Genomic DNA, 14,760 nt, shown 5'->3' with positions numbered 1-14,760 from the left:
GAAATAGATTTCACTCTGGATTAACACATAGGAGACTTTTCATCCCTGAAAAATCCATGGTTCCCATGGGAGTTGTGAAAAACTGAATTTCTCGTGGATGAAGTCGCGGGCGTCCGCTAGTATACTATATTACAAGAAGCTGATAAAATAATATTAATCAATGCCATTAATAGGTATACAATTTTTATTAAGGTTCATTTTCATTAAAGTACCAACCTAGAAATAAAGTAAATAGAAATTGTATTTTGTAAATAAGATGTAGATATCTTTGAAGTTAACGAACAGAACAAATACCTTAAGCTTGTTTTCCTACTAGTATACGACTTATAATATTACCTATTCGTTACGTAAGCCTACCCAAGAACATTGTATACTAAAGAAAACTGAAATAATATCCGTTCTGTTCAAGTAGGATTAAAAGTATCTAACGGCATCGTTTTCATTAATTAGACACTACGAGTCATGAGTTGGATTCGAGTCCTCGGTCGAGATTAAAGTGCTTTTAGCTACTACTGCGGAACAGTTTAAAGTTGGAAAATTGGTGGTGTAATACACCCCTGTGCTACACCATCCATCCATAGTAAATTACAGAGTCAAACATTAAGCTCACAAACCCACATTTGAGCGGCGTGGTGAGTCATAACTCCAAACAACCTCTCCTGAGAGAGGCGTGGCCCAGCAATATTAAAATAGAGCGCGTCCACTGTTGGACATAAACCTTTTGTAGGAATTTTCAAACATCACGATCCTGGGTCTATAGCCATGTGGCACGTGGATTCTCTTTCTACAATCGCAAACGCTTCGAAAATTTAAAAATGTTTGGGAATTACATTTGTTAATAGATCACGTGATCAAGTTATCGATAGCATAGCTCGTTCCATCGCCCGCTGTGTGACTCTGAACCTTCTAATGAGGCTAATAGGTACCGTACCTATTAAAAAAAATATTACATGTAAATAAATTACGTTGTGTAAATCTACTAAATTATTCATTACATCTCAAATTGCAGCGCTTTGCTTTATTTGCAATGTCGATGTCAAACATTTGCTTCCGAAGTCTGTACAAAGTTTGGCACAGAATAGAATAAACATGACTCTTCACTTAAGTGTTGTTCACGTAAATATTTTCATATTTTGTACATTATTTCGTAACTTTTTTTTATATAGATGTCCTGTAATAAATATTAATATCATTATTAATAGTTATAAGCAATTTAAATATATCTTGTTTAAATTGCTAGTGTAATATTTTGTTGAAGATAGAGCATTTATCAGTAAACTAGACATTTTTATTACACTACACTAGCTGACGCTGCGCAGCTTCACCCGCGAGGTTCCCGTTCCAGTAGGAATACAGGGATAAAATATATCCTTCCTCGATAAATGGGCTATATAACACTGTAAGAATTTTTCAAATCGGACCAGTAGTTCCTGAGATTAGTGTTCAACCAAACAAACAAACTCTTCAGCTTTATAATATTAGTATTATAATATTAGTATATTATATGTTAATTGTATGTAGATAAGCTTTATTTTTAAAATTTGATAGAATATTTTTATGATGAGCAAACGAAAAGGCACAGAACCCGGGGTATATTTCAAAGGTATGATGTTATATTACACATTTCATTGTATGATTAATATCGAAATTTTCGAAGAAAATCCAAAGGTCAAGATAAGGAAAATTTGCTAAATCGTTACTAATTCTCGATCATTTGGTACGTTTATGCGAATGTATCACGAAGGTGCTTTTGGTATACCAGTATCCGTACATAAACGAGTATTATATATGCAAAAGTGAGCTTGTGTGTTCATTTGTTAATCTTTCATGGCTAATTAACTAAAATTATTTTAAATTTAAATTTAAATATTTAAATTTAATATGTACTACTTGTCATTCATCAACATTCATTATTAACCCATATTCGGCTCACTGCTGAGCTGGAGTATGCGTTCAGAATGAGAGGCGTTAGGCTAATAGTCCACCATGCTGGCCCAATGCGGATTGGCAGACTTCACTCACGCAGATATTTAAGAAAATTCTCTGGTATAGCAGGTTTCCTCATGATCGGAGGCAGAGTTCATATACACTGGGTTATCATAAAACTACTAGTAACTAGTACGCAGGTAAAACTACAAGCTGTCCACTAGTATAGTATTATAATGTTACTAAATTTACTACACAAATTACTATTACAATTACAATCATGGTACAGCATGGTACAGTATAGACTCACCACCAATGCAGACAGAGAATGGTGGATTTTAGGGTTTCACGACTCACTTGATAACGCGCAAAAAATCGCGTTTCCTAACTTTTGAAGTAGGTAGGTAACTAGAGACAGCTCCCGTGTATTATCTGGTATTATAGACACGATTTCTATCAAAGGCCGTCATGGGTTTTTTAGGCACGATTTACGAGATTGCTGTTTCAGATTCCGTCCTTGGAATTTGCCGTATTATGCAGGATATCTTTTAGCATATTGAATTCTTGATGCGAGTGTGTGGGAGATTAACGTGAAAGTTTCACGTAGAATTCAAATTAGATTTAGGCGTGAAAGCTTGACAAAGTTGTACAGTAAACTAATTAAATAACGTCGGTTGGCAAACTTTGCATTGCCATCCCGGGACTCGGGTGAGACTTTAGCGAAATGCCTACTTTTAATTAACATTGGTTTGGTTAATGCTGATTTTTATATGTGCGAAAACGTGCGACTTTGGTCGTCAGCATTCGCACGAGAGTTTTTTAACAGACGTTAAAAAATCGTTCTAAAACAACAAATGCATTCTCAAGTATATGGTTACACGACGCCTTTTTTTCAATTTTGGGCGTTGGAAATAGACCTTCATATAACTTCATACTATATTTGAACGCTTTTTTATTTAACGTGTCTGTTAAAAACTCTCGTGCAAATGAGGGCTTATTTGTGGGAAAACATACGACTTTGGTCGACTAAGGCCTTATTCGCACGAGAGTTAAAAAAGCGATGCGTTAAATCCAGCGCCGGCGGGCGTAGCGTATTATATAAAATTGAATGAAGGTCTATTTCCAGCGACCAAAATTGAAAATGCAACAAACGCAGTCGTGTGAACATATACTTGAGAATGCATTTGTTGTATTTGATCCCTTTTTTAACGTACTTAATGACGTTACGTAACGACTTAATGTTACGTTGACTTACGCAAATGTGCTGATGCGGCCAGTCTAACGCATTCGAAAAAGTGTGTTCGAGTATTCTTGCTTAGCTTGCTTGCTACCTACCTATTGTGTTATACGATAGAAATAGGGTGTTTAAGTTAAAATTTTATTAAAAGTTACTAATAGTAATTCAATTTAGAGACATTAATAAACCACTTGGAAAAGCTATGCTAGATAATTTCGGATATGATTTTTATTAAATGCTAAATTAATCGTTCACCGATAAGATTATTAATTTATAACGTTTTTTTATTAATGCACTAGTGTATAGGTACTACAAATAAATTGCTTTAATCTGATTTGGTGAGTTACCTCTTTACAAAACTTTGTAACTCATTCAGACCTTAGAATATATGGCATTATGCTATATTGGAATAATTTATCAAAACGATGTAACAAGAAAATAAAACGCATTTATATGACTGTACGAAATTGTAGGCATCAACGTTTGGGAAGAAAGAACGTGACTGGAAATTCAAACTGATACAAATGTGACGAAATGTAGCAAAGTTTTCGTATAAATCGGCCATAAATATAGCGAAATTGCCGCATACACCCACGTTATTGTATACAAGCGTGTCATATCACATCGAAACAGATGGTAGATACAATATAAAGAGATCAGGAAGTCATTCAACGCAATCCTTATTAAGTTATCCTATGTATTGGTAATTTGTCGTGATGGCAAATGAAAATCGTTAGCTTTTAGCGTTGTCTGTTCTGCGGGCAAATGGCTCAACTACACAAATGACCATTATTAGTGTACCTTTAGACTAGTTTAAAGCATTTACAGCCTGTTCGTGTTATTGAAGATTGTAGTTGTATCTTACGAGTATCTTAATAGCAATAGCGATAGCTTCATGTCTAGCCAGCAGATAAGTCGTCCTACGATTTGTGATGAACTTACTGAAATTCTAAATAGTGTATAATGACGACATCTTATTAGCCGATGGACGTCCACTTCACAGGACATGTGTTTTTTATAGGGACTTCCTAACAACTGAGCCGCTTGCATCCAGCGAATCACTGCGTTTTCTAGTACGTTATCCCAGCACTTTGGGACCTCAACGTCAATCGGCTTTTCGAACTTACTCGTATGTGCTATATGTGCTTCTTAGCACATAATATGATTAGCAGTTTTTTGGCTGGTGGGCGGCTTCGGCCGTGGTTAGTTACCACCCTACCGACAAAAGACGTATTGCCAAGCGGTTTAGCTTTCCGGTACGATGTCGTGTAGAAACCGACAGGAGTGTGGATTTCATCCTACACCTAAAAAGTTAGCCTGCTTCTATCTTAGATTGCAACATCACTAACCATCAGGTGAGATTGTAGTCAAGGGCTAACCATGTAGAGATTAAAGAAAAAATAGCTCGTAGAGCTAGTCGCTGACTTTGGTATTTATTGACGTAACGGCCAAATATAAATTACTTTTTTTAGTTAATTAGATTGGTTCTCAATTTAATTAATTCCGTTTAAACTTCGATGTTAATTCGATCAGAATAATTTAAGCGGTAAAGAAAGTCAAAGAGAATTCAATTGTACGGTATTGGCCGGTTGAGAAGGGCATCTGTAACCCTTTAATTTATTCAGATTACCCTTTTGTTATTAGACCTTTATCTTAGAGATATCCTTTGTTACAGCATTATTGCATTATAATGACAAAGACACACATTTAAAATGAAAAGTTGGACTAATTTTGAAAAAAAAAATGTTTTACTCTGAAATTCAGATTTAAAACACCGAATGTTATTTTATATATTGATGGTATTCTAAAATATAATTCCTGAAAGTATGTCCAAAGTTCTGGTTTATTTTTGTCAACTTTTGCTGTAAGCAAGTAAACAGTTACTATAACATTAAACTCTTCATATATTTTATTGTGGGCTGTATTATGGGCTAATTAATCGAATTTTTATTTTTTATACTCTACAAGTCAGCCCTTGATTACAATATTACCTGATGGTAACTGATGATGCAATCTAAGATGGAAGCGGGCTAACTTGTTAGGAGGAGGATGAAAATTCACACCCCTATCGGTTTCTACACGACATCGTACCGGAACGCTAAATAGCTTGGCGGTACGTTTTTGTCGGTAGGGTGGTAACTAGCCACGGCCGAAGCCTCCCACCAGCCAGACCTGGACCAATTAAGAAAACCCCAATCGGCCCAACCGGGGATCGAATCCAGGACCTCCGTCTTGTAAATCCACCGGGCATGCCACTACGCAACGGAGGCCGTCGAATAAATTAAATACAAAACTCAAAATTTTATTGACAAATAACTCTTAAAATTGTTTGTTTTCATTAAACGCAAGACTCAAAAGGCCATTTTATGTAAAAGTACATTTCGTTGCCGCGAATATCCGCTTTACGATGTATCCACAAATACTTCCTCGTAAAAGTAGGTTAATGTTATTAGCAATAAACTGTTTATTTGAGTGCGACATGCCTTAGTGTCCTGAGATGTCATACGTATGCTATGTAATGGTGGTAAATGGTATTATAAAGTGGTAAAGTTATGAAAATAAAAATGAAAATTCCTTTGCCACTAGAAAGCCGACTGAGTGTCATAATCTATATTTTATCCCAAAATTCTTACGGAAACGAGAACTATGCGGGAGAAACCGTGGTGCGTCGGCTAGTACAAAATATAGCTTTGAAATATATCCTAAAATACATATATGAAGTTGAGGTAAAATTAATAAACTTAAAAACTGAAAATGCATGAGAGTGTGGTCAATAGTACTAGAGACTAACGCGAAAAGACGAATAAACAGTATAATCATATAAAAATATTTTGTTTTATATGTTATGTTTTTTACTCTCGTTGTAGGTATAACTCTATCGCAGTAGACAATAATGTTTATTTAAATAAAGATTTATATTTATATTTTATATTAGCCGGTGCCCTGCGTTTTCACACACGTAGTTACCGGGATAATACGGAAATAAAACTACACCTATGACACTTACAAATAATGTCGTCTTCCATTGTCAAAATAATTAACAAAATCGGTTCAGTACATCCGGAGATTACCCCCTACAATACCACAAACTTTACCTCTTAATCTATACTATTATTATAAAGCTGAAGAGTTTGTTTGTTTGATTGAACGCGATAATCTCAGGAACTACCGGTCCGATTTGAAAAATTCTTTCAGTGTTAGATAGCTCATTTATTGAGGAAGCCTATAGGCTATATACTATCCTCGTATTCCAATGGGAACGGGACCCACGCGGGTAAAACCGCGCGGCGTCAGCAAGTATTAGTATAGATTAAGGTCGTAGTATTTCGACCATTCGACGATCACAAGTTCCATAGTTAATACATATCATTATTACTTGCCCCCTAAATAATATGATTTCGCCTACGCATCAAGCTATGCAGTAAATTATTCTGGGCAGCGTCAGATAATCCAAAGCACATTATGTGCCGGCGTGCATCCCACTCGGGCTATTCAAGGTATATCCCTACATTCAACTCGGATGCGACTTTCCGGATAATAAATAGGGATCTCTGAGAACAGTGTCCGTTTACCATACAATAAATAACATCCTACAACGTAACCACAAGCTTAGAGCAGGGGGATTACATAATGAATAGAAGCAGGCGTTACTTTGTGGAAATACATAAAAGTCCGCTACGCACATTTCACCCTAGATCACCCAAACCGGGACATTCTCAAGAGATGATAACTCAACGACGTATATCGTGATAACTCGACGACATTACGAAACGAAGTCTTCGTTTTGACTGTCTAGTGCCTAGGTGACGTTGTCGCTTGGATTTTTCGGTTTTTTCGTCATCAACCCATATTCGGCTCACTGCTGAGCTCGAGTCTCCTCTCAGAGTGAGAGGGGTTAGGCCAATAGTCCACCACGCTGGCCCAATGGATTGGCAGACTTCACACACGCAGAGAATTAAGATAATTCTCTGGTATGCAGGTTTCCTCACGATGTTTTCCTTCACCGATTAAGACACGTGATGTTTAATTTCTTAAAATGCACACAACCGAAAAGTTGGAGGTGCATGCCCCGGACCGGATTCGAACCCACATCCTCCGGAATCGGAGGCAGAGGTCATATCCACAGGGCCATCACAGCTCGGTTTTTTACGGGTTAATAAGTACATAATAAAACCTACCTACTTATAATAAAATTGAATTCTGTACATTGAAGATATTTTGAAAATATTTATTGGAGAGCATGATTCAATCGGTACTGAAGCCAAAAATATTTCTTTTCGTTTTTTTGTTTTTTGTCTTTCTGTCTGTATTATTTTGACCGGGCATAACGAAAATAATTCAAATGAAACCAAGCATGAATTGAGGCCATAATACTACATAATCTTTCAGTCTTATTTATTTAAACGGTAAATAATTAAAACCCAATTACATGAAAACCTGATTCTAATATTATCATAATAATTAACGTAGATTTTGCTAACCGTTCAAAAAACTCACTCACTGAAAAGCTTAAGCACTGTAGATGTAGAAACGCAATGTTAAACATAACCCAAAAAGAAGTTTTTTATTGGATTTTCCCAGTAAAAATGGCGGGATTAAAACTTTTTTTAGCAATTGACAAAGGTAAAGTTAGTTACCATTACGTGAGCCCGTTGTTGAACATGTTAAATAGTAACTAAATCATAATACAAAGATTTTCTGTCGTTTCTCATTTAATATCTCTATTTTCCAAGCTGACTCGACGTTGTCTGGATGCAAATTCTTTATAAAGCATTCCACTTATTCTATTCATATTGAACCATCATTTTAAATATGCTGCATATTCAATAACAGAACCTTTTGAAATATCTGCTTTAAAGAAAGATGAAATATTTATTACTAAGTTATTTTTTTGTCTCGCTGGTTCTGTAGTGAGCCTGTGGACTTCCCTCCAGTTAGGTACTGAGAGGTTTAAGAGCTAGGCAAAACCATATTTTCCAGGGCTCAAACTATCGCCCTGGAAAAAACCTCGCTTAAACCCTATCAGTTCAGTCGATTCAGAACATTCAGAAGAGCCTGGGTGACGAAGGATTGTCATCCACTGTCTCATACATGACTCGAGAAAAGAGCATTGTCTTGCATCGACCTTGTTTGTACAACCGCATGACCTCCATGAGCCATGAATGAGGCAATTTTTTCTGTTTCGTCGATCAATATTATCATTCTGCTTAATTACTAGATTTTGGATGATATTGCTGTAATTTAAATGTAACTTGGAAGTAAATGGACATTCATGTGATCAGTATTAAGATCACTTCTGTATGAAAACTTACTCGTAAAGTTGACACGATTTAAGAAGTATTTAATAAAAGATGACGTTACAAGTTCATATAAAGTAAGAAACACGATTGCCCTAAATAAAAAAAATAAAAAAAATATTTATTATAATTACTACAATGCTAGCGTGGAATTTAGTTTTTCACAAATCCCTCGGCAATCATAGATTTTTCTGGGATAAAAAGTAGCCTATGTGTTAATCCAGGCTATAATATATCTTAATACCAAATTTCAGATAATTCGCTTCAGTAGTAGCGACGTCAAAGAGTAACAAACATCCAAACATACATCCAAACATCCATACAAACTTTCGCGTTTATAATATTAAGTAGGAATAGAATGAGGTGTTCCTTACTTTAATTTATTCATAGACTACATTCTCTATCTCCAGTGTATATAAAATGTGCAGATATTTGAGGGTACCCTTATCACACGTCAGATTGTTCGAGATTACCCGGAGTTTTGAGAACAATGTATATTATTCGTTTTTATTGAATTACATTTTAACGACTTTTACATTAGGTACCATTTCATTACCAGCCGAGCGAGGAAGATTAAGGGGTTAGGCTAATAGTCCTCCACGCTGGTACAATGCGGATTGGCTGACTTCAAAACCGTGGAGAATTAAGAAAATTCTCAGCTAATTAATTTAATTGCTATATTGCTCTCTTCACTTAGATTCTTAACAATTTGTTTAGTTGATGAATTACTCTTTGATTTCTGTTACAAGTTATTAAATTAAATTATTTATTTTATAATTATTCCGTTAATTACATAAATCATATTTTAATGTGTCGTCGTTATCAACCCATATTTGGCTCACTGCTGAGCTCGAGTATCCTCTCAAAATGAGAGGGGTTAGGCCAATAGTCCGCCATGCTGACCCAATGCGGGTTGGCAGACTTCACAAACGAAGAGAATTAAGAAAATGCTCCGGTATGCAGGTTTCCTTACGATGTTTTCCTTCACCGTTTGAGACACGTGATATTTAATTTCATATTAATGCACAGAACTGAAAATTTGGAGGTGCATGCCCGGCATGCATACCTACCTACATCTCCGGAATCGGAGGCAGAGGTCATATCCCAGTGGATATGACCTCTGCCTCCGATTCCGGCTATTACGGTTATATTTTTTTAATATGTTACAATTTCATAATTGTATTACGACAAAACAAAGATTACGTTAGAAATAACCTGTTATCATTTTGGTTATTACATGCCTTACTTTCATGCCGACTGTAATTTCGGCATAGGCATAATAACGGTAAAGGTTTACAGAAGTCTTTCAAATGTTAATGTTATACCGTACATTACCTAGAAAGCCTTCAATAAAACAAAAGGTTGGAGTGACAACAATATTAGATTTTTCACATAAACACTTCCAAAAGGTCACAAGGTTTCGTACACAGAGCTCATATTTTATTAAAATAAACCTTTGAAAATGAACGCCCATAGAAGGTACAGTAGCGGATATTTAGATGTTTGTATCAGTCAATGATAGATATGACCTCTGCCTTCGATTCGGACGGAGGGCGTAGGTTCGAATCCGGTCCGGGGCATGCAAATCCAACTTTTCAGTTGTGTGCATTTTAGAAAATTAAATATCATGTGTCTGTCATTATAGGAAATTAAATTATACGGTGAAGGAAAACATCGTGAGGAAACCTGCATACCTGAGAATTTTCATAATTGTCTTGGTGTGTAAAGTCTGCCAATCCGCATTGGGCCAGTATGGTGTGCTAGGACCACGCCTAACCCCTCTCATCTTGTGAGGAGACTCGCGCTCAGCAGTGAGCCGAATATTGGCTATCAAGGCTCTTTAAAGGAGGGAGGTTATAATAGAGGTTACAATAGATGTTAACGACGTTTGACGAACTATTCGAGGCATAGCTGGCTTATCATCGGTATGTAGATGACACTTTGTCAATTATTGATTTGATGTTTATTATACGTTGATACTAAAGGCCAAAATACGGGTCTTCATTATCTACGTATAATAAACATCAAATCAATTGACAAAGTGTCATCTACCTACTGGAGATCGATTCTTGTTCTTTATACTCGTCGATGTAATATTGGCCTACAAGTTTTAATACAATTTGAACTTTATTTTTATGGGATGCCAAAAATAAAATGTCAATAACAACGACGTTGCCATGGAAACGAGCGATGTCCCATCGCTGTAACTGTACAGAATGCAGGGGTTGATGATATCCGCTAGTAAGCAAGGAATGACATTTGTTACATAGAATCGCTGGATGCAGGCGGCTCAGTATCGTGATTTTTGGAAGTCCCTACAAAAGGCCTATGTCCTGCAGTGGACGTCCATCGGCTGATATGATGATGATGACGATGATGATGATGACATAGAATCTCCATTTCGTATATGTCAACTAGCATACGTCAAAAAAAGAGAATTAGCCTGCAGGAAACAAATACTTCCTAACTCCGGGTACTCTATACCGTCACCTCATATTACAAACGACTTCCTGTCTTTCCTTTGATGTCACATAACCATACCAGCATATTAGTGTGACACTAAAGAATATTTTTAACGTGACTGATGTCATCAGAGGCCATAATATATCTCGTAAAACGGGAGTTGTGTCTCGTAAACCTACTCGTATCGTAAACTGCCATCTTGTTATAGCGCTTACGATGTCTTCAGTGACAGACTAAATTCAGATGTAGTGCCCTTTATCTAGGAAACTTATTATATTAACTACTAAGAATACGGGGATAATATATAGAAAGTATTTTTTCAATCGAACCGGTTGTTCCTGAGATTAGCGCGTTCAATCAAACAAACTCTTCAGCTTTATAATATTATATTTAAATATTTAATTTTCTACTAGTACCCGTCCTTTGGTTTGACCCGCGTAGTTCCCGTTCCTGTAGGAATACGAGGATATTAATATAGCTTACTAGCCATCACCCGTGACAACTCCTCTCAGACCTCCTTAATCTGGTTCTCAGTGTAGTAACTATAAACTACCTCCCTGATAAAGGAGAAACCCATTCTCTATACCAGGGTTTCCCAAACTTTCGGCTCCACGGACCCCTGTTAAAATTTCCAAGAGACAGCGAACCCCTTACTAACTAATGAACCGCCCCCCAAATATACATTTGACTGTTGAAGAAAATAAAAAGGTAACACATAAAGTACCAAAAGAAATCTCTTTGTAATATTAATGGGATGGGTGTGATTATTTATTGTCGCAAATGGATTCAATGTTAGGAGTAATTTTGGATATTTTTAACCTTAATTCGGACTTGGTATCAGTTACGTAAAGCTTCTCGTGAACCCCTTGCCGTCAAATGGCGAACCCCTAACCCCCTAACCCCCTGGCGGGTTTGCGTACCCCACTTTGAGAAACCATGCTCTATAAAAACGCGGGCCCAAATTATACAAGTTTTCCACCAGCCAGCTGTTGAAGGTATTTTATTTAAATTTTAACTTGTATTTTAAAAAGAACCTAATGACTTTCGGTGGTATTAATAAACTAGCTGACGCCGCGCGGTTTCACCCGCGTGGTTTCCGTTCCCGTAGGAGTACGGGGATAATATATAGCCTATAAACTTCCTCGATAAATGGGCTATCTGTTACTGAAAGTATTTTTCAAATCGGACCTGTTTTTCTTGAGATTAGCGCGTTCAAACAAACAAACTTTATAATATTACTATAGATTATACAGTTCCGATAATATAATATGCATGTATATTGTAGAGACTCTCAAACGTTCGAGTTCAAAAGGACACAATATATTCATCGAACTCATGTATTATTAAAACTCTTCTCTGAAATTCAACGGCAGTGTTAAGCCGAGGCGGAAATCGGAAAGCATGTAAATACAGTACAAATGATGTAATTCTTCGAACTTGTTATTGCAAAGCGAACTTAATGGTCTGATATAGCTGTGAACTAATATTCTTTATGCATAAAAACACATTAATTTAATAAAGAACGAAAAGCAAGAAAAAGTAACAAAATTAAAAACAAAAAATTAAATTCAGTGACGTTAGGATGACATTTGAGAATAAAATACGTATTTGTTTTACTCGTATTGCAATATTTTTTACTTTATCTTAATAGTATATTATAGACTAGCGGACGCCCGCGACTTCGTCCGCCCTTAGACCTCATTAATCCAGCCATTACACTATTATCAAAAATGGAGTAACTCTCGCGTTTTCCCAACATTTCCCTTCACTGCTCTGCTCCTATTGATCGTAGCGTGATAAAAAGTACCTAAGTACTACCTGCCCAGGAGTATGAAGAATAATTGTACCAAGTTTGGTTAAAACCGTCGAGTAGTTTTGTTTCTGTAACGAACATACAGACAGACAGACAGACAGACGTTCTTTTTACAGAAATTTTACAGATTGCATTTTTGGTATTAGTATCGATCACTAATCACCCCCTGATAGTTATTTTGGAAATATATTTCATGTACATAATTGACCTCTCTACACATTTTTCATAAGTACCTATCGTCGTCATCAACCCATTTTCGGCTCACTGCTGAGCTCGAGCCTCCTCTCAGAATGAGAGGGATTAGGCCAATAGTCCACCACGCTGGCCCAATGCGGATTGGCAGACTTCACACACGCAGAGAATTAAGATAATTCTCTGGTATGCAGGTTTCCTCACGATGTTTTCCTTCACCGATTGAGACACGTGATATTTAATTTCTTAAAATGCACACAACTGAAAAGTTGGAGGTGCATGCCCCGGACCGGATTCAAACCCACACCCTCCGGAATCGGAGGCAGAGGTCATATCCACTGGGCTATCACAGCTCATTAAGTACCTATAGATAAATAATAATATGTGTACTATAGACTAATAGGTAGATCTTCTTAAATAGATACAATAACACATTGTCATAGTATTTCTCCAAAGTTTCAAAAGCAATTGTGACACCAAAGTTGCGGTCTCATGAGTGTCACTTATCAGAGAAGTTTAGCTGACACCTCAGACCAATTATTGTATAGGACCTGCCTCGCTAGACGTTACTTTTCTGTCAAAGTATATGATCAACGATCTAATGCGATTATAGAAACTGTCTCTATAGTATCGATGTTAAATAGTTGTAATCGTGTTCGTCGGTTAAAGAGCTCCGTAAAAATACCTTTTTGTGTAATTGAATTGTGTAAAAAACAAGCAAATACTTCTAGTTTAGTATAAGATATATACCAAATCTAAGCTCGTTTTCTTCAGAAAATGACAGACAATTTTGTTCGTGACTATGAGTGCGATACAGGTCCTTCTATAATTGGTCTGAGGCTGACACACTCCCTTTAACTTTAGCAGGCGTCAGTCAAACAACTTTTTTCGGCTTAAAGTTGACTTAAACATATCAAACTGGAAGAAAACAGTTTGTCAATTGTAACCCGAGGCACAGTATCTAAACTAAGGTCTCGAAGTCAGCTAAACAAAGAAAGTTATTTTTTTTTATTTTTAACCAAGGAGGAAGTAATCATTTCGATGTGTATGTATTTTTATATTATTTTGTTATTTCATAACTTTGTAATTTATAACCAACTGTATTTTATTTTTTTGTTTGAATAGGAAATCGATTCAGTAGTTTGGTTTTAAAATCAAAATAACAGAAATAAGCAAACGAAATTGCGAATTCAATTTTTTACAAATACCGCGGGAACTTTGAAATTTTTCAGATTAAAAAGTAGTATTTATGATGGTCCCATTAAAATCGGTCCAGTCGTTCAAAAGATTAGCCCGGACAAACAGACAGATAAAAATATATACAAACCTTGATTGTGTTTTCGTAAAATTATTTATATGTATTGATGTTTATTGGACCTCCTTAAATAAGGTTAAATAACATTACATGAATTTTTGAAGTAATATTAATGCCGACGGTTTCAAATTTATTATTATTTTATACTATACTAGCGGATGCCCGCGACTTCGTCCGCGTGAAACTCGATGTAAACTTTCAACTACCCCTACCCTACCCTACCCCTACCCTACCCCTACCCTACCCCTACCCTACCTCTACCCTACTCCTACCCTACCCCTACCCTACCCCTACTCTACCCCTACCCTACCCCTATCCTACCCCTACCCTACCCCTACCCTACCCCTACCCTACCCCTACCCTACCCCTACCCTACCCCTACCCTACTCCTACCCCGTTTTCTAATTATTATTAATATGAACTTTATACAATAACAACAAAGCTCAAATTGACTACGTTTTAGTTACAAATCATTTGTATGGGAAAAAGAAAAGGGCTATTTTCTAATTTTTCTCGC

This window comes from Bicyclus anynana, chromosome 2, assembly GCF_947172395.1.
Source record: "Bicyclus anynana chromosome 2, ilBicAnyn1.1, whole genome shotgun sequence".
Taxonomy (NCBI): Eukaryota; Metazoa; Arthropoda; class Insecta; order Lepidoptera; family Nymphalidae; genus Bicyclus; species Bicyclus anynana.
The sequence above is the reverse complement of the archived record's forward strand: the minus strand, read 5'-3'. Positions refer to the sequence as shown.